General features: G+C 44.8%; 1 pseudogene; it reads left to right on the plus strand.

Moving 5' to 3' along the window:
- LOC118395193 (dihydropyrimidine dehydrogenase [NADP(+)]-like) overlaps positions 1 to 23932 on the plus strand; it is a 173147-nt pseudogene that overhangs the window by 122098 nt on the left and 27117 nt on the right.

The raw sequence follows: 23932 nt of genomic DNA on the forward strand, positions 1-23932 counted from the left end.
AACGACTTGAGTCATGCAAAGGGAAATATAACATTGCGGATAAAGTTCAGATTGACACAATTTGATGTGTACAACATCTAAAGACCTGCATCACTAAAATTACGTATTTGGGTGTTTTTGAAGCCTTTGTTCGTGTTTTTTGGGCCTCGATACTACACAACAAGGATGAGGAAGTGATTTGCTAGTTAGGGTAAGTTTCTCAAAAACATTTGAATTCACCAAAAAAGGTGTCTGGACCCTTTTACAACATGCCATTTACATTACAAATTTAGATTTGATCATCTTTAAGTCAAATTTTGATCGTTCCAAGATGGCATAGCAGTCGAACGTCATGTCGTGTCCCTTGTATATGTTGTTTTTAAATATTTTTTTAACATATTTTTCTTCGCATATCTTTTAAAACATTTTGTTAAACCTCAACTTCTAAATACTCTCCTGCAACCCGCCTCACCCAATGTAGCTATTTTCTTCAAAAGTACTTATATCTACTTTGGATCCGGAACCCCTCAAGTGAAGCTAGCTACCAGCTATCAGTCAGCAAACCATTGCTAGCGGTCTTCAGCTAACCGGTCATCAGCTAACCTTTAGCTCGGAAAGCTCTCGCCAGTTCGAACAACGCGACTCTAACCAGAGCATAACGGACCTATTATTTTTTATCCCCGGATTCCCACCGGATTCCCAACCGCAAACGGAACATTTTCAGCTGGATTCTTCACAACTAGCTATCTAGCTAACCGCAACCCAGGATGATTACTCCTGGATAGCGTTTCCACCCACTTAGCTTGAAGCTAGCCCGGCCAGAGCTCCTGGGCTACCACCGAAGCATACTCCTGGGCTACAATATCCGGACCCTCGACCGGTCTATCGATGTCACCGCATGAAGAGGAATAAACAGACTCACCCCATCGCTACGTCCTTGCTTGCTAATTCGGCCTGCTAACTGCTAGCTTGTTTAGCCCCGGTCTGCTAACTGCTACCTTGTTTAGCCCTGGCCTACTAACTGTTAGCTTGTTAGCACAGGCCTGCTAACGGTCTGAATCGCCGCGTCCCAAACACTCACTGGACCCATATTAACTTTCTCTTTTCGATTTTTAATTTGTTTATACCTTCCGGTAACCTATCGCCCAATGTGATACGAATCGCCATTATTTTTAATTTTTAGAACACACTCAAGAACCTCCAGAAGCTAACCAGCTAACTAGCTACAAGCTATTTAGTCATTGTTAGCCACTGCTAACTGTTTTTTAACCTGGATAACACTCGCCAGTCCAGCTTCCCTGCCCTATCCACCGCTGCCCCCCTGGACACTGATCACTTGGCTACATAGCTGATGCATGCTAGACTGTCCATTAATCATGGTACTCCATTCTGCTTGTTTATGTTTTATCTGTCGGCCCCAGCCGCACTCAGGCTCTGTGTGTAGTTAATCCGACCCTCCCTGCCTAGCCTACGCCATTTTACCTGCTGTTGTTGTGCTAGCTGATTAGCTGTTGTTGTCTCACCTACTGTTTTAGCTACTGTTTTAGCTAGCTCTCCCAATTCAACACCTGTGATTACTGTATGTCTCTCTCAAATGTCAATATGCCTTGTATACTGTTGTTGAGGTTAGTTATCATTGTTTTAGTTTACAATGGAGCCCCAAGTTCCACTCTTCATACCCCTGATACCTCCTTTGTCCCACCTCCCACACATGCGGTGACCTCACCCATTACAACCAGCATGTCCAGAGATACAACCTCTCTCATCATCACCCAGTGCCTGGGCTTACCTCCGCTGTACCCGCACCCCACCATACCCCTGTCTGCGCATTATGCCCTGAATATATTCTACCATGCCCAGAAACCTGCTCCTTTCATTCTCTGTCCCCAACGCTCTAGGCGACCAGTTTTGATAGCCTTTAGCCGCACCCTCATACTACTCCTCCTCTGTTCCGCGAGTGATATGGAGGTAAACCCAGGCCCTGCATGTCCCCAGGCACCCTCATTTGTTGACTTCTGTGATCGAAAAAGCCTTGGTTTCATGCATGTCAACATCAGAAGCCTCCTCCCTAAGTTTGTTTTACTCACTGCTTTAGCACACTCTGCTAACCCTGATGTCCTTGCCGTGTCTGAATCCTGGCTCAGGAAGGCCACCAGAAATTCTGAGATTTCCATACCCAACTATAACATCTTCCGTCAAGATAGAACTGCCAAAGGGGGAGGAGTTGCAGTCTACTGCAGAGATAGCCTGCAAAGTAATGTCATACTTTCCAGGTCCATACCCAAACAGTTCGAACTACTAATCTTGAAAATTACTCTCTCCAGAAATAAGTCTCTCACTGTTGCCGCCTGCTACCGACCCCCTCAGCACCCAGCTGTGCCCTGGACACCATTTGTGAATTGATTGCCCCCCCCATCTAGCTTCAGAGTTTATTCTGTTAGGTGACCTAAACTGGGATGTGCTTAACACCCCGGCAGTCCTACAATCTAAGCTAGATGCCCTCAATCTCACACAAATCATCAAGGAACCCACCAGGTACAACCCTAAATCTGTAAACAAGGGCACCCTCATAGACGTCATCCTGACCAACTGGCCCTCCAAATACACCTCCCCTGTCTTCAACCAGGATCTCAGCGATCACTGCTTCATTGCCTGTATCCGCTACGGAGCCGCAGTCAAACGACCACCCCTCATCACTGTCAAACGCTCCCTAAAACACTTCTGTGAGCAGGCCTTTGGAAGGACTAATCGACCTGGCCCGGGTATCCTGGAAGGACATTGACCTCATCCCGTCAGTTGAAGGATGCCTGGTCATTCTTTAAAAGTAACATCCTCACCATTTTAGATAAGCATGCTCCGTTCAAAAAAATGCAGAACTAAGAACAGATATCGCCCTTGGTTCACTCTAGACCTGACTGCCCTCGACCAGCACAAAAACATCCTGTGGCGGACCTCTTCAAAGGGGGAGACACCCTGGACCCAAACTGTTACAGTCCTATACCCATCCTGCCCTGCATATCTAAGGTCTTCGAAAGCCAAGTCAACAAACAGGTCACTGACTATCTCGAATCCCACCGTACCTTCTCCGCTTTCATGCAATCTGGTTTCCCCTCTTCAAGAGCCAGTCACGGGTGCACCTCAGCCACGCTCAAGGTACTAAACGATATCATAACCGCCATCGATAAAAGACAGTACTGTGCAGCCGTCTTCATTGACCTTGCCTAGGCTTTCGACTCTGTCAATCACCATATTCTTATCGGCAGACTCAGTAGCCTCGGTTTTTCGGATGACTGCCTTGCCTGGTTCACCAATTACTTTGCAGACAGAGTTCAGTGTGTCAAATCGGAGGGCATGCTGTCTGGTCCTCTGGAAGTCTCTATGGGGGTGCCACAGGGTTCAATCCTCAGGCCGACTCTTTTTTCTGTATATATCAATGATGTTGCTCTTTCTGCGGGCGATTCCCTGATCCACCTCTACGCAGATGACACCATTCTATATACTTCCGGCCCGTCCTTGGACACTGTGCTATCTAACCTCCAAACGAGCTTCAATGCCATACAACACTCCTTCTGTGGCCTCCAACTGCTCTTAAACGCTAGTAAAACCAAATGCATGCTTTTCAACCGTTCGCTGTCTGCACCCGCACGCCTGGCCAGCATCACCACCCTGGATGGTTCCAACCTTGAATATGTGGACATCTATAAGTACCTAGGTGTCTGGCTAGACTGTAAACTCTCCTTCCAGACTCATGTCAAACATCTCCAATCGAAAATCAAATCAAGAGTCTGCTTTCTATTCCGCAACAAAACCTCCTTCACTCACGCCGCCAAACTTACCCTAGTAAAACTGACTATCATACCGATCCTCGACTTCGGCAATGTCATCTACAAAATTGCTTCCAACACTCTACTCAACAAACTGGATGCAGTTTATCACAGTGCCATCCGTTTTGTCACTAAAGCACCTTATACCACTCACCACTGCGACTTATACGCTCTAGTCGGCTGGCCCTCGCTACATATTCGTCGCCAGACCCACTGGCTCCAGGTCATCTACAAGTCCATGCTAGGTAAAGCTCCGCCTTATCTCAGTTCACTGGTCACGATGGCAACACCCATCCATAGCACGCGCTCCAGCAGGTGAATCTCACTGATCATCCCTAAAGCCAACACCTCATTTGGCCGCCTTTCGTTTCAGTTCTCTGCTGCCTGTGACTGGAACGAATTGCAAAAATCGCTGAAGTTGGAGACTTTTATCTCCCTCACCAACTTCAAACATCTGCTATCTGAGCAGCTAACCAATCGCTGCAGCTGTACATAGTCTATCGGCAAATAGCCCACCCATTTTTACCTACCTCATCCCCATACTGTTTTTATTTATTTACTTTTCTGCTCTTTTGCACACCAATATCTCTGCACCCAAAAAAAATCACATGTCCCCGAAAAGGCATTTGGGTATTTTATTAGGATCCCCGTTAGCTGCTGCAAAAGCAGCAGCAGCTCCTCTTCCTGGGGTCCACACAAAACATGAAACATAATACAGAACGACATAATACAGAACATCAATAGACAAGAACAGCTCAAAGACAGAACTACATATATTTTTTTAAAGACATGTAGCCTACCAATGCATACACAAAAACTATCTAGGTCAAATAGGGGAGAGGCGTTGTGCCACGAGGTGTTGCTTTGTCTGTTTTTTGAAACCAGGTGTGCTGTTCATTTGAGCAATATGAGATGGAAGGAAGTTCCATGCAAATTATAATACTGTACGCTTTCTTGAATTTGTTCTGGATTTGGGGGCTGTGAAAAGACCACTGGTGGCATGTCTGGTGCGATAAGTGTGTGTTTCAGAGCTGTGTGTAAGTTGACTATGCAAACAATTTGTGATTTTCAATTTGTGATTTTTATGTTTCTTATAAAAAGAAAAAGTAATGCAGTCCATCTCTCCTCAACTCTTAGCCAATAGACTACTCTAGACCCTACACATAGACACCTACAGCCCAACAACACATTCTGAACTGGTTCAATTCCCACCAAATACAGGGACTGTGTCTCTAACAGGATTCCTTGTGGAACCTGGATGAACCACATACAACCTCTTCTGTCCTGTGCCATTATTTTACCATCATATAGACACACTACATATCATAAACACAAAATAGACACCAAGTATACAATTACATGGATAACACCATTTCTTTGAATTGCTTGAAAACACCATTTCTACGCTAAAAACAGCTATAAGAACAAATATTTCTCCCAGAATTACACTTTAGATTCAGAGAGACACTCAGATGAATACAGACACATCTATTCCAATACATCTAGTCTGGGTACCAGTCTCTGTAACATTCCACTGCTTTGAACAGAGACTGGCAACCAACAAAATACAATCCACTAGTACAATCACAGCACTTTGGTGGCTTTCTTAGCAGTGATGCTGCATTTTGACATGATTTTCTCCATCTACCATCTCCCTACCCTGGCTGTTTACGATCACCAGGGGACCTGGGCCGGTTTCCATCTAAACAGGAGACAGAGCCATTGTGCCCCTGCATTGCTCATAAATTACCCCCCCCCCCCCCACACACACACACACACACACACCACCACCACCCTTCTCTGCTGTGTGTGGATCCCCCTCTGTAAGGACATGAGGCTAATCACAGGCTTGTGCCTCCTGGTGGCAGGTAACCTCTGGGTGAACTAAATAGGCAATAGCATTTAATCACACACATATAGGTGGAGAGAGAGAAAGACACACAGAAACACATACACACAGAAGGAGTCCTTTCTGTTGTTTGCTCTCTCTATTTCTCTTTCTACATGGCTTTTTTTATATCACAATTTCTCTGTCTATACACACACACACACACAGGGTAAAAAAAATTGATTGTAAAGAAATACAAGGTTAATTTTTTTATGAACCATAAACATGGGATTATGGCTGCGATTTTATGGAGCGATTTTAGTGTCAAGTGAAATTGTATTTGAATTCCATCATTTTTAATATATATTAGGATATTGAATTTAATAGTTTTTAATTTTGTCATTGAAATGTTGAATTCATGACATGAACTTGGATTTTATGATTTGGAAAAGATATTAATGAATTTTACATTGTTTTAAAAATAAATGTAATTGAATATTCAAGTTCAATATTTATACAGTATATTCAGTTTCAATATGGTAGATATTGCATCCATTGTCAGTGTATCAAGTTCACATGGTCACGTTAGTTTTTGGTTCACAATTTTATTTTTTATCATCATGGTTTATTCAAACAGTAATGTGCAATTGATCAAAAATAAACCAGTTATGAAGAGGCAACAACAAGGAAATTCCCCTGTCTGCCATTCCTGTCAATGGCCTGCTTAGGGTCAGTGAAAAGAATATTGAAATAATGGTATTTTTAATCTAGGCTACATTGCCGATTTTAAAAAATCAAGATGGTTTCCCGAAGCTGTTCGTTCTACATGTCGAATATTGATCACACGCGCTGCACACATGTAGCTTAACCTATATATAATCTATCGGGCAGATTTTGTAGAGCGAAGACCAACAGCGGTAGGAAAGATGTTCCAAGTTATGATCTCTAGGCAAACCGGGTTTAAAGTCTTGGTTGAATATTTGGGACTCGTAATTCAGTCATCATGGAATAACCTACATTGAAAATCAAACATTTCATCTAGGCTCTTTTGTCCTTGACAAGTTATTGTAACGCTTGTCTTCGTCCTCCTCTGACTAGGAGTAAGAAATGTCAGACCAATGCGCAGAAAAACAAGAAAAGGACAAAAACGAACAGTCCTGAATGGTGAAGCAAAAAACAGAACAGAAAATAATCATCCAAAACTCAAGGGTGAAACCAGGCTACCTAAGTATGGTTCTCAATCAGGGACAACGATTGACAGCTGCTTCTGATTGAGAACCATACCAGGCCAAACACAGAAATCCCAAATCATAGAAAAAAGAACATAGACTGCCCACCCCAACTCACGCCCTGACCATGCTAAAACAAAGACAAACCAAAGGAACTAAGGTCAGACCCCCCCCCCCAAAGGTGCGGACTCCGGACGCAAAACCTGAACCTATAGGGGCGGGTCTGGGTGGGCGTCTGTCCGCGGTGGTGGCTCTGGTGCTGGACGTGGACCCCACTCCAGGCGGGAGACTCCGGCAGCTCAGGTCAGACGGGAGACTCCGGCAGCTCAGGACAGACGGGAGACTCCAGTAGCTCAGGACAGACGGGAGACTCCGGCAGCTCAGGACAGACGGGAGACTCTGGCAGCTCAGTACAGACGGGAGACTCTGGCAGCTCAGGACAGACGGGAGACTCCGGCAGCTCAGGACAGACGGGAGACTCCGGCAGCTCAGGACAGGAGGGAGACTCTGGCAGCGCTGGACAGGAGGGAGACTCTGGCAGCGCTGGACAGGAGGGAGACTCTGGCAGCGCTGGACAGGAGGGAGACTCTGGCAGCGCTGGACAGGCGAGAGCACCTGTAGGGAGGAGACGGAGAGACAGCCTGGTGCAGGGGGCTGCCACCGGAGGCCTTGTGCGTGGAGGAGGCACCGGATAGACCGCACCATAGAGGCGCACTGGAGGTCTCAAGCACCGAGCCTGTACAACCCTACCTGGCTGGATGCTCCCCATAGCTAGGCCAGTGCGGCGAGGTGGAATAGACCACACTGGGCTGTGCTGGCGAACCGGGGACACCATGCGCAGGGCTGGTGCCATGTACCCCGGCCCGAGGAGACGCACTGGAGACCAGATGCGCTGAGCCGGCTTCATGGCACCTGGCTCGATGCCCACTCTAGCCCGGCCGATACGAGGCGCTGCTATGTAACGCAGCGGGCTATGCCTGCGCACACGGTAAGCACGGGGAGTTGGCTCAGGTCTCCTACCTGACTTAGCCACACTCCCCGTGTGCCCCCCGAAATGAATTTTTGGGGCTGCCTCTCGTCCCAGCCGCGCTGCCGTGCTGCCTCCTCATACCACCACCTCTCAGCTTTCGCTGCCTCCAGCTCTGCCTTGGGGCGGTGATATTCCCCAGCCTGTGCCCAGGGTCCTTTGCCGTCTAAGATCTCCTCCCATGTCCAGGAGTCCGGAGATCGCTGTTGCCCGATACCACGCTGCTTGGTCCTTTGGTGGTGGGTGATTCTGTAATGCTTGTCTTCGTCCTCCTCTGACAAGGAGTAAGAAGTGTCAGACCAATGCGTAGCGTGGTAAGTGTCCATATTGTATGTAATATGAATACTGAACACTTGAACAAAAACAATAAAACAACAAAAATGAAGAGTCCTGAACGGTGAAGCAAAACACAGAACAGAAAATAATCACCCACAACTCAAGGGTGAAAACAAAATTAATGTCAATGTCAATGCCATTGGGTAGGCCTATTAAAGAATGGGTTATTATTAAAGTAGTAATGCATAAATTTTGGTTTTTTTTTTTACTTTATTCTATAGGCTATTACAACACTGACACTGAGTACATATAAAATGTTGGTCCTAGCACCAGGGCCACCAGTAGAAATAGTTTGTGTAGAACCCTGTACAGCCCCCAAGTCATTGTTATTTATAGGAAACAAATAAGTGTTCCTCAGTGCTAGATGAGCTGGCTGTGTCAAGCCTCTCCATCAGCTGGTCTAAACAGACATAGAAGATGGATGGATAGTTTTCTCTACTCTCTCTCTATCTCTCTGTGCTGTACACTGCTACTACCTCCCCCACACACCCACATAGAATATACACACATACAGTATATAGCGTACCTAGTGTATACACAAGCAGGGTATACATACACACACAAACACACACAAAACACACACACACACATAATAAAAGGTCTAGCAGCCTTGGGCAAGAAATAAAGCTGTAAATACAGCTAACTGCAAAAATAAAGGAAACGCCAACATGGGGTCTTAATCGGGCATTGGGACACCACGAGCCACCAGAACGGCTTCAATGCTCCTTGGCATAGATTCTACAAGTGTCTGGAACTCTGAGGAATGCGACACAATTCTTCCACTAGAAATTCCATAATTTGGTGTTTTGTTGACGGTGGTGGAAAACGCTAGCAATGGTGGTCAAAATAATTGCCAAAATAATGGCCTGCCCAACATTTTTATACATGACCCTAAGCATGATGAGATGTTAATTGCTTAAATAACTCAGGAACCATGCTTGTGTGGAAGCACCTGCTTTCAATATACTTTGCATCCCTCAAGTGTTTCCATTATTTTAGCAGTTACCTGTCGTTACATACATAACCCTGCCCTCATACAGCCTTTTCCCAAGGCCTAGGAGCCATCAATGGTCCTGCTTCTCATTCTCCTGTGATTCCCTCTCACTCTCTGCTGAAGGCCTAGGACCTGTCCATGGTCCTGCTTCTCATTCTCCTGTGATTCCCTCTCACTCCGCTCTAAAGGCATAGCCCACAAAGCCTCTAAAACTCTATCCACCCTCCTCTTTGGTATCTATGCTTTGTGCTGTGAAGATGGATCACTCTCCAGCTCCATCCAAAGGAACTATATTTTACTTATGCCCAAGTCACTTTGATCGGCCTTTCCCTCAATACAGGAATCACATTGAAGTATTGTGTAACCGAATCAAAAGCCCCCGAGATCTAAAGTAGCAAATGTGCCAATTGATCAGAGCTGCACAGGCTCTTTTTTTATGGAGCCGCTGATATACAGTGGCACTTAATGTCCCTTAAAGGAGCAATCTGCAGTTGCCACATCCATTTTTTGGACTCATAGATTAATTATATATACACATTGATTCTTGAATAATATAACTTATAATTGCCTCATGAGCTTAGTTCAACTGTCCAACCCCATCAGAACCCAAAACACTATAGAAATGTTTTAAACTATCATTATGATCTCATGGAGGTTCTAGCTCTTTCTATGAATTGATAGTGGTTACATTTCTCCAGGCCCATAGCTTTTTCCCGAAACAGGGGTGGGGAATACACTTTGTTATTGTTTTAACTGCTGATTGCTGCTTCAACACCCGGAGATGGTCTTCCTGGTCCTCCCGCACCACCCACCACCCTGTAAAAGAGACAAAGGGAAGAATATGTAATATTGACCCATACTGGATCCCCCCACTAAATTTACAGCTCTCCAAAGGATGACACCTCTCTCTGGGCTTGGGTTTGTGTGGCATGTGGGAAGGGGTATGAGGAGTCTGGGGAGGCCTAAGGGGAGGTTGATGTAGGAGGCTGTTCTTTTACATCCACACTGCTGAGAGAGGTCTTTGCAGACCAGTGACTTTGGCAGCTTCACACACACTTGTCAGCCCCAGGGCTTCAATAAGCTGTCACATAAGGTGTGTGTGTGTGTGTGTGTGTGTGTGTGTGTGTGTGTGTGTGTGTGTGTGTGTGTGTGTGTGTGTGTGTGTGTGTGTGTGTGTGTGTGTGTGTGTGTGTGTGTGTGTGTGTGTGTGTGTGTGTGTGTGTGTGTGTGTGTGTGTGCGTGCGCGCAAGGTTCTATATATGTGTGTGCATGCTTCACTCACAGACCAGTACCACCCCCCTCTGTGAGGACATTAGGTTCTTACCAGAAGCATCAGTTACAGAGGCTAACACACATACCATTAACCCTCTAGAAACACTAGTAAGCCTGTATTGTACACTCACACCTGCATGCATGCGTATAAACACATACAGTGCAATCGGAAAGTATTCAAACTCCTTGACTTTTCACATTTTGTTACATTACAGCCTTATTCTAAAAGTGTTTAAATTGTTTTTTTTTCCCCTCATCAAACTACACACAATACCCCATAATGACAATGCAAAAACAGTTTTTGAGAAATATTTGCAAGAAACACCCACAAAAAACTGAAATATCACATTTACTTAAGTATTCAGACCCTTTACTCAGTACTTTGTTGAAGCACATTTGGCAGCGATTACAGCCTCGAGTCTTCTTGGGTATGACGCTACAAGCTTGGCAAACCTGTATTTGGGGAGTTTCTCCCATTCTTCTCTGCAGATCCTCTCAAGCTCTGTCAGGTTGGATGGAGTGCCAGGTTTACTCCAGGTGTGACGCTTGCCATTCAGCCCAAAAAGTGCAATCTTGGTTTCATCAGGCCAGAGAATCTTGTTTGGTATGAGAGTCTTTACGTGCCTTTTGGAAAATTCCCATGTGTCTTTTACTGAGGAGTGGCTTCCGTCTGGCCACTCTACCGTAAAAGCCTGATTGGTGGAATGCTGCAGAGATGCTTGTCCTTCTGGAAGGTTCTCCCATCTCCACAGAGGAACTCTAGAGCTCTGTCAGAGGCCCTTCTCCCCTGATTACTCATTTTGGCTGGGCGGCCAGCTCTAGGAAGAGTCTTGGTGGTTCCAAACTTTTTCCATTTAAGAATGAGTGAGGAAGAGCCAATTCTATGGAGTGAGTTGAGACAGAGAGGAAGAGGGGCTGGGGAAGAGACTGAATACGGATGTAAATAAGATATTTGTGTTTTTTATTTTTAATACATTTGAAAAACATACTAAAAAACTGTTTTCGCTTTGTCATTATGGGGTATTGTGTGTAGATTGATGAGGATTTATTTTATTTTATCCATTTTAGAATAAGTCCGTAACGTAACAAAATGTGGAATAAGTCAAGGTGTATGAATACTTTCCGAAGGCACTGTACACACCTATTCCTTTCTTCCTGCAAACTGCAGATAATCTCCATCCCCCAACAGCCCTACCCATAATGGACATGACAGGCATTGTTTCCTCCCCTGATCTGTCATTTCTCCATCATTACTCTTGCTGTTGACACAGCTATTTACACTGCTCCCCCTCCTCTCTCCCTTCCTCTTCGTCTTTGTTTCTCATATTTCCTTCCCTTCCTCTGTCTCTTCCTCTCTCCTGTCTCATTTTCTTTTTCTTTTAATCTCTTTGTTGACTTTTATTCACTCTTGCCTTTCGAAATTAAAATAAGCTTTATTTGCATGATCCAAAGTTGCAAAATACATTACAATCGACAACGAAATCGTAAATTTTCCCGCTTTCATCCGTGTTCTCTCATCCCTTAGTTTTCACATTCATATAGACGGGTTAGCAGGCTACGTCACGAAAACGATGTGAGTGCTTCAATTGGGCAGAAAGCAGTGTGTTGTTTAGACTCTGGATGGCCAAATAGCTAGCAACAATGACAAGAAGCTGCCATGTGGTGAATCGTAAGTGGCTCATTTCAGCTAGTTTCATCTTGTTCTTGATACCATGTCTTATTTTGAGGTGTTTTGACTGGTTTCATGTCAAAGCTAATATGGCAAAAAAATCGCTAGCTAGCTAACTAACAAATGTAGCGATGTATTTGGGAGACAACAAGTGCTCATTGTGAAAATGTATGTATGTTTTCAATAAACATTGTCACTGTTGTCAACAGGCTAAGCCAACCCAGTCTGTTCTGCCCCATAGTTGCACAGGCGTCAGATGTGTTGCTAAACAACCAACCTGTCTTCACATTCCAGTTTCTATCCCCGGTCAGACTTTCTCATTGGTATTTCTCTACCAGCCTTGATGAAAACACATGCCACCTACATTCCCTCCAACGACCCATGCTGGTAGGCACACACACACGTAAGTGTATTCGTACACGTTTACAATACTGAAAATACCCACACAAACACAGAGCGGAACAGAGTTCACACTTAGAGAGCCACAGAGAAAGGCTCTCGTTGAGCAAGAAGACCTGCACTGTTAAATAGCAATTTAGTATGCTGTGCTTAAACCAGATTTTAATGGTGTCAACTGACAAATGTTACCACAGGCTAATCACATTGCCATATACAAATATCACAAACACACCATAAGATACAGATTGACTCACTTTAATAACAGCTGCATTATTCATAAGGTTGGATGCACCATGGAAACAGTTAACTTTACAACTTGCTCATTAGTCAGTACTATCTATACAGTATCTTCAGAAAAAAAGTGTTCAGTGGTGTGGGCAGACAGACAGCCTTTACCACAGCACCTTGGCTCAGCCATTGTCAATCTCATGTCAGTTAAAACAGGAGCGCAAAATACCACTGCCAATGTGTGGACAGAAGGTGGCAAGTATTGGACATTTGAATGAAAAATAATTGAACTCTGTGCCCTGTGAAATGGTGCAGAGAAAGAGAGAGAGAGAGAGAGAGAGAGAGAGAGAGAGAGAGAGAGAGAGAGGATGAAGCATATAGAAGGAAAGGGAGGGAGAGAGAGAAAGAGAGGCAGAGAGAGGGAGCGAAAGAGAGAGTAAGAAAGAGGAGGAGAAGAAAGAGAGAGGAAAATGCAGAGAAAGAGCGCGACCGAGCTGTTGCAGGAGTGAAAAAGCAACAGGGAGGCTGCAGGGTGTTTGAATGGACATGTTCGTACACAACAGCTTTTGCTTTCCTGTCACATCTTAAAGGGCACCCAGAGGAACTTGCGTGCGTGTGTATGACTATGCCTACATTACGAGAACATTTTTATATTTGCAAAAACCTCCCACATGTCAACCGATGCTACAACAGATGGAGGTTGGTTTAGTGGCCTAATTCCTCACACATTTCACAATTTACTACACTTCACAAGTTAACACTCATGAGAAATGGGTGAAATCATTGTTCTTTTTTTACATTGAGTCAGCAACAGCCGTCTTCAGAGGACAACTTTAGTATTATATTAGAGTGGTCCGTTGTAGCTCAGTTGGTAGAGCATGGTACTTGTAATGCCAAGGTAGTGGGTTTGATTCCCAGGATCACCCATATGAATTGCGTGTTGATATAAATGGTGAGTGGTCTAAACAAGTTGCTTTGGATAAAAGCATCTGCTAGATGTCATTATATGATAAGTTAAATGTCGATTTCCTCAAACTGAATCTGTAGGTCCCTGTGTTGGTGATGAACATCTGTTGCTGGGTGAGCCAGACTGCCAAGATCCCCTTCTTCTCGCCTAGCTCACTCCCAATGTCATGAACATTGCCAAGGATGCACACGAAGGTAACAACACCTGAGTCCATCTTGACTTTAACTTATTTTCCCTTTGGGAGCATAGAACATCACCATGGCAACTGAGTCCATCAGTGGTTTCAATATGAATCTCTGTTCATGTTGTCTGTCTAAAATGAAATAAGATCTGGCTTAGTTTCCCCGTTCTTTTCGCTCTTTCTTCCTCCTCCTCTTCCCTCTTCCCTCTCGCATCTCTAATCCCTTCTCACACGTTCCTCTGTACTTCCTCCTCTGGGCACTCTGGGCATCCATGTTGGGAGAGGTGGTGAAGGATTTGTAGATTGGGGGATGGAGGGGAAGGTGCAGCAGCCAACCATTTTGTAATGACTGGAATTTCAGCAATATCAAGCACAATGGTGGCTGTGGTCATGTTCTCATAGGAGGGGCAGATGGAGTCACTGCCACCAACACAGTGTCTGGAATGATGGGCCTGACAGCACTCCCTGGCCTGGCATCGGCAAGGGCAAGCGCACCACCTATGGAGGAATGTCTGGTAGGTAACACAAACACACATGACCACTTTGTGATGTGCTGTTACCTTACAGATACAGACAGCTAACGTGTGTGTGTGTGTGTGTGTGTGTGTGTGTGTGTGTGTGTGTGTGTGTGTGTGTGTGTGTGTGTGTGTGTGTGTGTGTGTGTGTGTGTGTGTGTGTGTGTGTGTGTGTGTGTGTGTGTGTGTGTGTGTGTGTGTGTGTGTGAGAGATCACACATTTTTGCTTTTAGCCAGGATTTGATGTCCAACTGACGTAAAACATAGGCAGCCCCTCTCGGTTATAAAAGGAAAGGAGAAGTATATTCTTGAGGGGTGTTGTATTTTTCTGGCCTGTGTCTTTCTTCAGTACCTAAGTAGGCCTGCTAGGAGAGGAATGAATCAATTGTATGAATGTAAAAAAAATGCATAGGCTACATTTTTTTGTTGTAGGACATCAATAATGTTTCCACATGACATTATGTGCTTAATCATATCAGTTCATTTCCCTTTGATTTCAAATACACTACCATAAAACATTTTGGGGTCACTTAGAAATGTCATTGTTTTTTAAAGAAAAGCAATTTTTTTGTCAATTAAAATAACATCAAATTGATCAGGAATACAGCGTAGACTTTGTTAATGTTGTAATTGACTATTGTAGCTGGAAACGACTGATCTTTAATCGAAACGGACATTTTGAGCCTATAATCGAACCCACAAATGCTGATGCTCCAGATACTCAACTAGACTAAAAAAGGCCAGTTTTATTGCTTCTTTAATCACTACAACAGTTTTCAGCTGTGCTAACATAATTGCAAAAGGGTTTTCTAATGATCAATTAGCCTTCTAAAATTATAAACTTGGATTAGCGAACACAACGTGCCATTGGAATACAGGAGTGATGGCTGCTGATAATGGGCCTCTGTACGCCTATGTAGATTCCATTAAAAATCAGCTGTTTCCAGCTACAATAGTCATTTACATTAACAATATCTACAATGTATTTCTGATCAATTTGATGTTATTTTAATGGACAAAAAAAAAGTGTTTTTCTTTCAAAAACAAGGATATTTCTAAGTGACCCCAAACTTTTGAACGGTATTGTATATTGCAAGCACACTCAGTACAAGCATTCCATGTAGAGTGTATACAGTACTTTTAAAAAATCTTTTTCAATTCGGCGGTCACAGCGTACCTCTGTACCTCTGCATTCTTATTCCAACTTCCATCCAGACTTTTCTACAGAACACAAATTAATATTTCCAACATAATGTAGGATACTTTACATGTTCTGTGGCAGACTTTAGGAGACTTTACATGTTCTGTGGCAGACTTTAGGAGACTTTACGTGTTCTGTCGGAGACTTTACGTGTTCTGTCGGAGACTTTAGGATACTTTATGTGTTCTGTAGGAGACTTTAGGAGACTTTACGTGTTCTGTCAGAGACTTTAGGATACTTTGTGTTCTGTAGGAGACTTTACGTGTTCTTTAGGAGACTTTAGCCAGAAAGAGGTGGAGGGGAGGAAATGTAGGAGGAGAAGAAAAATAGAAGCGCCTGAGAAACAGGGTGGAGAGAAAGAGCCATGAATATGTATACGATTAACCATCCATGGAAGATATGCAAAAATATATGCTTTGATTCAATTCATCATCCCAATTTCAGAGACTGGCATTAGTTAATGAGGGTCATTTAGCATGGGTGGAGACAGAAGGTGCTGTCTTTATCTGTCAACCTATTGTGTGTGTGTGTGTGTGTGTGTGTGTGTGTGTGTGTGTGTGTGTGTGTGTGTGTGTGTGTGTGTGTGTCCATACTTATTTGTGTGCGCTTTCACGCGTATGTGTGTGTGAGCCCCTCTGGCCAGATTAATGTGGACAAGGCTGTACTGTGATCAATGAGCGTGAGCTTAGTGGGGGAACCAGGTTAAATGTAATGTGAAAAATGCCTCCATCTGTCTGCCTGATCACAGAGCACAGCCAACCCCATCCTGCAGGGACTCCTGACAGCCAGTTAGAGACTAGAGATAGAGGGAGCTGGATTGGACCACATTGGGGAGTGTGGTAAGGGGGGGACGGTGTGTATGTGTGAGTGTGCATGTAAGACCACATGGGTGGGCAAGAGATAGCGATTGGATGATTTTCAGTATGTTTTCATCATATATAACACTGTATTTATTTCTGTTCTGGAGAGATTGAGGAACAGAAAAACTCTGACATATACACAACTACGAATCTGAATTTATCTCATCTTCTGTAAGAAATCAGGTCTGAGAATGCTGAGATCCCTCTCCACAGGTAATGCGATGTGTGTGGTGTCCGCCATTGGCAGGGCCCTGTCTGGGTTGCTAATCCCAGTGACTGGGAGGATTGACTCAGCCGATACAGGCCTACAGTTCCTCCATGCTGGAGCTTCTCTTATACAGGTAAACAGAGACATAAACAAAAAAATGCACAACCTGTTTGTGCTGTTGTTAACTTGTGCTATACTGCAGTTAACTTGTGCTATACTGCTGTTAACTTGTGCTATACTGCGGTTAACTTGTGCTATACTGTAGTTAGGTTGTGTGATATGACAAATTATGACAATTGATCAAATGCACAAACTTCTGACTAAAAGTCTAGGTGTGTGTCAGTACATGTATTTTCAGTATAGTCACACTGAGAACCTAAGTGTATGTCTATTTCATGCGATTTGATATTTAACCACACACAGGGACAGGGAACTGAGGGCTAAGGATCTATTGGAAACAGCTTAGAGTGGAACATTCATGCTAGCATCTGTGTCTTTTGTCTGATATTCAACACTGATCCATTTTTAATAAGAGCTTGCATTCTATATGATTATTAATGTATTAGCCATCATCAGTAACATCAGGAATTTTCGCCAGGATTTTTTCTCTCTCTCTCTCTCTCTCTCTCTCTGTCTCTCTGTCTCTCTGTCTCTCTGTCTCTCTGTCTCTCTCTGTCTCTCTCTGTCTCTGTCTCTCTGTCTGTGCATGCTGGGAGTTTTTTTTTATTTGAGTGTTTGGTGTGGAGGGCTCTATCCTAACTAACTTTCTTGATTTTTTTCTTTACATGTTATTTTCTATGGTGGAGGGTTGATGCAATATTTGTTTTAGCAGTATTCACAGTTTGTTTTTTCAGCCTAGCGCGGAGGAGACGCTGTCGATACGGCATGGATTCAGGTGTGTTCCTGAGAATGGAGTTAAGGTGGCGGAGGTTCTGCTCGCGGTTGGTGAACAGGCCCGGAGCTGACAGCCAGTCAAGCAGAGGGGTCTAAGTACACGTTGAGAGAATTGACAAGGTTCCTGGTTCCTGAAAGGGGAAAAAAGTTCATCTTGAGGCTTTTTTTTCTGATCCGAGAAAGTTTGTAAGATCAGTACAACATGCTATGAAAAATGAGGGGCATGGTGTCCTCTCACCCAGGAAATGGTTTAGGTTGAGGAAGTGGGTCACAAGAGTGCGTAAAGGTTTACCTTCAGACATGGTTTAGATGTATATTTTCTTTCTGACACTGGGGCTTTTTGTGCTTTGCTTTTGGTCTCTTTCTCTGCTGGCTTTTCTCCCACTTCCTATGGAGACTCTTCGGGTAGGCTCGCTCAATGTAAATGGCGCCAGAGATGCGGGAAAGAGGAGTGTGTTGCGTGAATATGTAAAACAAAAAAAAGTACAGGTGTTGTTTCTGCAGGAGACTCATAGTGATGTGTTGACTAAAGTCGATTGGGGATTCTGGTGGAAAGGGGCAAGTGTGTTGAGCCATGGGACAAATGTTAGTGCAGGTGTGGCAGTCCTTTTTGCACCGGGGCTGTCTGTAAATCTTTGCTCCTCAAAGGAGGTGTGTAGAGGTAGGCTGCTTGTTGTTAAAGCAGAAATGAACAACGTGGGTTTTGTCTTTATAAATGTGTATATGCCTAACACAAGGAGAGAAAGAGGGGTTCTATTTGGGAGTCTTAGACAGGAACTCTCACAGGTAGCGCCTGACGAGATGCTGGTAGTCGGCAGGGACTGGAACTGCACAATGGATTTTTACAAAAGACAGAAATGGGGAAGAGCCTCATTCAGGGTCAGTGGGAGTGTTAAGGGACATCATTAATCAGTTCGACCTAGTGGATGTTTGGAGAACTAAACATCCAAACACAAGACAGTATACATGGGTGAAGGATTTTGGGGCTGGGGTGAGTGCAGCCCGACTTGATCGGATTTACATGTCTAGGAATCAGAGCAATAGGCTGCTGGGCTCATCCTCAGAGGCTAGGAGAGTATTGGGGGAACTAGAGCGTTGTATTAGTGAGATAGAGGTAGAGATGGTGGGGCAAGGCAATGTAGGCCTCCAGGCTAATTTAGCCGAATTGCGTAGGGACCTGGGCAGTTTTTTCCAGGTTAAAGCAAAGAGAGCACTTATAAGAGCTAGGTTCTCCATGCTCAAGGAGATGGATGCTCCCAGCTCCTTCTTCTTTGGTTTGGAAAAACAGAGCGGTGAAGCCAAGGGTATGCATTTTATACGACTGTCGGATGGGCGGGTGACCTCTGTGGTGGGGGAGATGTGGCAGTGGACTGTGGAGTTCTATACTGAGTTGTATCGGGCAGAACTGTGTGATCCTATGTGTGCTCAGGTCTTGTTTGCAGAACTCCCTAAACTCTCTCTGGCACAGGGGGATGAAATGGACATTCCTCTGTTGTCCCAGGAACTGGCAGAGTCCGTAACCCAGATGTCCCCCGGTCGTGCAACGGGGGTCGATGAACTTCCAGTGGAGTTTTATAAAAAATTCTGGGGAATAACTGGACAGGATTTATTTTGCGTGTTGCGTGAATGTGTCGGGGTAGGAGAGTTGCCGATGAGCTGCCGTCGTGTGGTTCTGACTCTCCTGCCCAAAAAAAGGGACTTGTGTGAACTTAAGAACTGGAGGCCTGTGGCATTACTCTGTGCGGACTACAAGATATTTGCCAAATTCCTCTCTTAACAGACTGAAGTCCCATCTGGACTCTATAGTACATAAGGACCAAACATATTGTGTACCGGGACGCTCAATCACGGACAACTTGTTCTTAATTAGGGACATGTTGGACTTGTCAATAGGTTCTAATGTGAACTTTGGACTGGTCTCTTTAGAGCAAGAGAAGGTTTTTGATAGAGTGGACCATGAGTATCTGTTTAATGTGATGTTTGGGTTTGGGAAGAGTTTTTGACCTGTGTGAAGCTGTTGTATGCTGGGGTGTCATGTATGATCAAGGTGGGAGGGGGGCTCAGTAGGCCAGTCTGGGTGAGACGGGGCATTAGACAAGGATGCCCTCTATCTGGGCAGCTGTACACACTAGCCATTGAGCCTTTTTTAGGACTGCTACGCAGGAGACTGCAGGGAGTGTGCTGGACAGGAATGGATGTGGTGACAGGCATAGCAGTGTCAGCATATGCAGATGATGTTTCTGTGATGGTCAGGGATGATCAGGAAATGCAGGCACTAGAGACCAGTCTGAAGGTGTACGAGGGAGCTTCATTAGCTAAAATAAACTGGGGCAAGAGCAAAGCTCTGTTATGGGGGTTTGCAAAGCTCCTCTAATTCCAGGGGGTTTGCAGTGGGGTTGTGAAGGGCTTAAAGTGATGGGGGTGTACCTGGGCTCGGAGAAGTGGGTAACGAAGAACTGGGAGTGGTTGTCACAGGCAGTGGTGACAAGGCTGGCCAGGTGGAGGTGGCTCCTGTCCCAAGTGTTATATAGAGGGAGGGTGCTGATAATTAACAACCTGGTAGCATCTTCCCTGTGGCATAAACTGGCTGCCCTCAACCCCCCGCCTGCTCACAGACCTGCAACGCAGCCTGGTGGACTTCTTCTGGTCGGGCCATCACTGGCTGAGGGCGGCAGTGTTGTACATGACCGTTCACGAAGGAGGACAGGGCCTGGTGGAACTGGAGAGCAGGATGGCTGCTTTCAGGCTATCATGCTGATGTTGGCTGGGGGGAACCAGCATGCGCGCTGCTGACGAGAGCTGGCGGATTAGGGTTGGACCGGCAGCTCTCCTCATGAAGTTGGAGAGGCTGAGTACAGCAGGTCTCTCAGATTTTTACTCTGCAATGCTGAGGGCCTGGCAGCTGCTAAGGCCCATACAAGAAGGGGGTGTGAAGCCTTGGCTGTGGGTGTGGGAGGAGCCTATCTTCCACAACCCAGCCATCCCTTTAAAAGATCGGTTCAGTCAGCCACCCTGCAGAGGCAACTGATGGCCGGGGGTTTACAAAGGCTGGGTGACCTGAGACTGCTGGGAGAGGAGGGGTGGAAAACCCCAGAAGTCTTGGCACAACAAACAGGAATAACGTCTCTTAGGCTGCTGGAGAGATTCCTGGAGGAGGTCCAGGAGGCACTGTCTGAGCCGGTAAGAGGGATGTTTGAGCGGCCACAGGGAGAGGGGCCACCAATGTTTCCACCACTGCAGGTGACGGCATAGACTGGAGACTGGCAAGGGGGTCTGGAGGACTTGTTAGATTTTAACACTCCGAGCCTGGGGGAGTTTGAGGATGTGGGAGTTAAAGCCCTCTACAACCTCTGCGTTAAGGTTAGGAACATTAGGAGCCTAACAGGAGTGACGGCATATCAGTGGCAGGGGGTATGTGGGGTGGAGAGTATGGTGGGTTTTAGGTGGAAGGGGCTCTACAAACCCCCAGTACCAAAAGGTCAGGGGACCTCCAGGGGAGGGTTCTTCATGGAGCCCTGGCCACTAACAGCTGGTTGGCACGGGTTGAACCCGGGAGTCGGGCAGGGGTGTCTTTTCTGTCAAATGAAAGAAACTGTGATTCATGTGTTTTCTGTGTGCACCAGGTTAATGCCTTTAATGTCTCTGTTGGAATGTCTGTGTGAGAGGTTGGGAGTTGTTTTTACTGTTGAGATGTTCATAATGGGATACAGGTATTCGAGCATGGAGAAAGGCAAATGTGTTTTGTTGAACTTTCTGTTTGCTCAGGCAAAGTTAGCTATTTGGCTAACAAGGAGGAACAGGGTCAAAGGTGGGGGGGATAACAGACTCTTTACTATTGTTTAATGGGATGGTCTCTGCGCGCCTTAGGGTTGAGTTTGTGTTCTATAAAATGTGTAGAGATGTTTGAGGAGATATGGTGTGTTGGGGGGCTGTCTGTATAGCGGGGAAGATGTTTTGGATATACAGTTATAGGAGTGGGTATTGTGATGTTGGTTTGGATCATGTGTTAGATAGAAAGGTTAGTATGGTAAATGTATGCAGTACAGGATATATTTTTGTTTTTGTATTTTTAAGGGGGGGGGGTGAGTTTTAAATTAAATGAGTTTGTTTAAGTAAAGAAAGACCAATTTTTTTTTAAGCTCTCTCCTCTCCTCTTCTCTCTCTCCCTTCCACCTTTCCCAACACCAAAACATTCTCTTCTTTCACTCAAAGCTTTGTCACCTAATGTCACGGTTTGGGTGTGTATACCCCCGGCTGCTATGGCAACAGATTGACAGTAACAAGCTTCATGTAAATCCTAATATAATACACTGAACAAATTGCTAGAGCAAATAAACCTATTATCTCAGCAGGGGATCCCAGCCTCAGAAATCTGTTTATAAATAAATAAATGCAACATTGTCGTTATGCCACTAAATAATGTAGCATAAATAGCTGAGAGCCTCGGTGACAGAAAATAAAATGCTTAGCCTATTGGGGAAAGATGACAGAAAATAAAATGCTTAGCCTATTGGGGAAAGATGACAGGAAATAAAATGCTTAGCCTATTAGGGAAAGATGGCAGGTGTGGAAGGTACATGTTGGGTCGATGTTTGAGTCACCAATGTGGATATCACAGGCCTTTTCTCAATTGGATTTGCTCAACTGTGTCCTCTCACCTCCATCCTCTCTCGCCTCCTTTTGAAAAAGGTGAAAGGTAAGCTTTTTATTTTATTCTACCTTTGTTTAACCAGGTAGGCCAGTTGAGAACAAGTTCTCATTTACAACTGCGACCTGGCCAAGATAAAGCAAAGCAGTGTGACAAAAACAACAACACAGTTACACATAAACAAGCGTAGAGTCAATAACAGAATAGAACAATCTATGTACAGTGTGTGCAAATGTAGAAGAGTAGGGAGGTAAGGATATAAATAGGCCATAGAGGTGAAATATTTACAACTTAGCATTAACACTGAGGTGATAGATGTGCAGATGATGATGTGCAAGTGGAGATACTGATATGCAAAAGAGCAAGACGGTAAGTAATATTATCGGGATAAGGTAGTTGGGTGTGCTATTTACAGATTGGCTGTGTACAGGGACAGTTTAAAAAATATATATTATTTCACCTTTATTTAACCAGGTAGGCTAGTTGAGAACAAGTTCTCATTTGCAACTGCGACCTGGCCAAGATAAAGCATAGCAGTGTGAACAGACAACACAGAGTTACACATGGAGTAAACAATTAACAAGTCAATAACACAGTAGAAAAAGTGATCGGTAAGCTGCTCTGACAGCTGATGTTTAAAGTTAAAGAGGGAGATATAAGTCTCCAGCTTCATTGATTTTTACAATTCGTTCCAGTCATTGGCAGCAAAGAACTGGAAGGAAAGGCAGCCAAAGGAAGTGTTGGCTTTGGAGATGACCAGTGAAATATACCTGCTGGAGTGCGTGCTACGGGTGGGTGTTGCTATGGTGACCAGTGAGCTGAGAGAACATGGGGCTTTACCTAGCAAAGACTTATAGATGACCTGGAGCCAGTGGGTTTGGCAATGAATATGTAGTGAGGGCCAGCTAACGAGAGCATACAGGTCGCAGTGGTGGGTAGTATATGGGGCTTTGGTGACAAAACGGATGGCACTCTGATAGACTACATCCAGTTTGCTGAGTAGAGTGTTGGAGGCTATTTTGTAAATGACGTCGTCGAAGTAAATGATCGGTAGGATGGTCCGTTTTACGAGGGTATGTTTGGCAGCATGAATGAAGGAGGCTTTTTTGCAAAATAGGAAGCTGATTTAATTTTGGATTTGAGATGCTTAATATGAGTGTGGAAGGAGAGTTTACAGTCTAACCAGACACCTAGGTGTTTGTAGTTGTCCACATATTCTAAGTCAGAACAGTCCAGAGTAGTGATGCAAGTCGGGCAGGAGGGTGCAGGCAGCAATCGGATGAAATGCATGCACTTAGTTTTACTTGCATTTAAAAGCAGTTGGAGGCCATGGAAGGAGTGTTGTATGGCGTTGAAGCTCGTTTGGAGGTTCGTTAGCACAGTGTCCAAAGAAGGGCCAGATGTATACAGAATGGTGTCGTCTGCATAGAGGTAGATCAGAGAATCGCCAACAGCAAGAGCGACATCAATGATAAATACAGAGAAAAGAGTCAGCCTGAGAATTGAATCCTGTGGCACCCCATAAAGACTGCCAGAGGTCCGGACAACAGGCCCTCCGATTTGACACACTGACCTCTATCTGAGAAGTAGTTGATGAGTCTGTTGAGTCTGCCAATAACAATGCAGTGATTGACAGAGTCAAAAGCCTTGGCCAGGTCGATGAAGACAGCTGC

The sequence above is a fragment of the Oncorhynchus keta genome, chromosome 15, assembly GCF_023373465.1.
Source record: "Oncorhynchus keta strain PuntledgeMale-10-30-2019 chromosome 15, Oket_V2, whole genome shotgun sequence".
Lineage (NCBI taxonomy): Eukaryota > Metazoa > Chordata > Actinopteri > Salmoniformes > Salmonidae > Oncorhynchus > Oncorhynchus keta.